Source organism: Equus przewalskii, chromosome 3 (genome assembly GCF_037783145.1).
Source record: "Equus przewalskii isolate Varuska chromosome 3, EquPr2, whole genome shotgun sequence".
NCBI lineage: Eukaryota > Metazoa > Chordata > Mammalia > Perissodactyla > Equidae > Equus > Equus przewalskii.
In genome coordinates this window covers 66471235-66473701 of record NC_091833.1, presented here as the reverse complement: position 1 = coordinate 66473701, position 2467 = coordinate 66471235, and the positions used below count along the sequence as shown (strand labels likewise).

At 35.3% G+C, this 2467-nt stretch overlaps 1 pseudogene; it reads right to left on the bottom strand.

Annotated features, from left to right (window-relative positions):
- Positions 1-1710: 1710 nt before the first annotated feature.
- LOC139082689 (U6 spliceosomal RNA) lies at positions 1711-1811 on the bottom strand (annotated as a pseudogene).
- Between the last annotated feature and the right edge of the window lie 656 nt (positions 1812-2467).

The window sequence follows — 2467 nt, the reverse complement described above, 5'->3', positions numbered from 1 at the left end:
ATTAGGCATGACAAATGCTGAATGATATGAAGAAACTAACTTTGGCAAAAATCCCGATGTATGACGTATGCCCTTACAGAAAACTTGCCAGTATGGCACATATGCAGCTATAGACTTTGCCTTAGGAAAAGCAGTGTAGGTACATCTATTTTGCTATTTCTCCTGAAAAGTGATTTGAAAATATTCATTTACATCACACAACAGAGGCATATCAAAGTAAGTTATACATTAGAAATATTTGCCAAAAGAATAAGTCATTTTTCTTAGGTCATCCTATGACCTTAAAGTTTCCCTCTCACATTGCAGAAAGATAAATATTACAAGGTAAAAGGGAATAGCGACTTTCTCTAATGCCTGTATACAGACTGCTTAGAAGAGAAAGCTAAGACATTTGGGGGGATATTTCTGTAACTTCTTTAACACTAGATCTATAAATGTCTAGGCTACAGCTAAACTATGGCCAATGGCCAAAGTAAGGAAGACATAAACAGTAAAGTTTGTTACATGCTTCTTTTGTTGGACTCCTGGTCTCAAAATTAATTGTTTTCCCTTGATTTGATCCACCAGTTCAATAAGTATTTATTATTTTACGATTGAAACATGATATGCATAATACTTTTTTCTGAAAGGTACCATAGAAAATGCAAAGACAGAAAATAAACATGTCTTTCCTTATAAACTAGCACTTGCAAATTGGAATTTCTATAAATTTTGCGAAAAAGAGTGGCAAACTTTTGTATATTAATATCCTTCATCTAGGAGGGAAAAAAAGCCTTAACTTAAACTATTTGAGTACTACAGATAAGGCATGATTCTTCGCTTAAGCAAAACTCCATTTTCAATGGAGGCAATGAAACTTCCTTAATCTAGACTACCACTTGGAGAATTTAGAAAACAGATGTTATTTAAGAATCTGGGACAACTAGAAGCAGAAAAATAGAATTGACTGCTTCCTGTAGAAAAGTTGGTATCTTGCCAAGTTTGCTTTTCTTAGAAGGAAACACATTTCCCCCACTTTTGTAAATGTCATTTAGGAAAAAAGGTTAGCAAATAAGTCCCCTAAACCTTGGAGCTCATAGCCAGACTTTAGTTTTCCATTTCTGGTATTGGCTTATTCATCCTGAAAATCACACATATGTTTGTAGGATTTTGGTTGAGTAATAAAAGGTTGAGAGGAAATCTTTCCCTCTATTTTTAAAGCTCCTGGATTCTAGGATTATTGTCTCTCCAACCTCTCCTTTCATTTCTACATGATGTCAAACCCAAATGCTTTCCACCTAGAGGCCTCTTTTAACATCCTCACAATTCCAGGGAGAGGTTCCTACTTATTCAAATCCCAGGGATAAGGAAGAAGACAGAATCCATGATGACCCAATCCTTTCGCAATTCAAAAGTAGAAAGATATCCGGGTCAAGAGGAAAGACAGCATCCTCCCTTCAGATGCACCTCGCAAGCAGGTGCAGGTGTGGAGCAGGCAGAAAGCACCTCGCCCATGTAAACAAAACGGGTGAGTGTGCGCTCATCAGCTCAGGAGTTTCTACAGCCAACATGTGCCATGACACCTATATTTATAGCTATAGCAATTGCACCATGTCCAAAAGGATTATTTCACTGTCACAATTCATTAAGGGCCAGCTTGTCACGAGAAACTTTAGGCTTGGACATTTTTTTCCAGCTTTATTGAGGTATAATATTCATCTTGCATAACTGAAAAATAGGGAACGCTTCACGAATTTGTGTGTCATCCTTGGCAGGGGCCATACTATTCTCCTCTCATGGTTCCAATTTTAGTATGTATGCTGCAAAAGCAAGCACCAGCCTTGCTTGGATTTTTATTTGGGGCATTTGCATTTTTTTAGTTATTATTTTGATTTTTTTTAAATATGAAAAATTATCAAATCCCAAATTAATAAACTAATATGATCTTTGAGAAAAATAATATTTTACATCATTTTGATTGTTCCTTTATACTAAACAGAGCTGGTGTTTTTTCTTAAAACAGTGCATACTGATTTAATTATTGCATAATTATCATTTTTTAATTTCTGGCAATACTAGTTCCCTGTTCCAATACTCTTCTTCTTTTCAAATATTTTGCTGCTATTATTGTGTACCTATTCTTTCAGATAAAACTTTGAATCATTTCAGTGAGTCCTCCCCTTAGGAAAAAGCCTCTAATTCATTTCTCTCACCAAAATATATTCCAGATTGCCTTGAGTTAAATATAAATGTACAAACAAACACCAGAAACAATTAGAAGAAAACATAATTTTCTCTCATCTCTAGGCAGAGAAGAACTTTCTAAGCATAAAAAGCAAAGGAAGAAACACAAGATAAAAAGATTGATGAAATAGATCTAACTATTCTTGGCCTCCTCCTCTTCTCCTGAATTAGTTTTACTAGCTAGGTAATCCTGGGCAAGAAGTGATCCTTTCTGTTCCTTTGTGTCCTCATCTATGTAGATGAG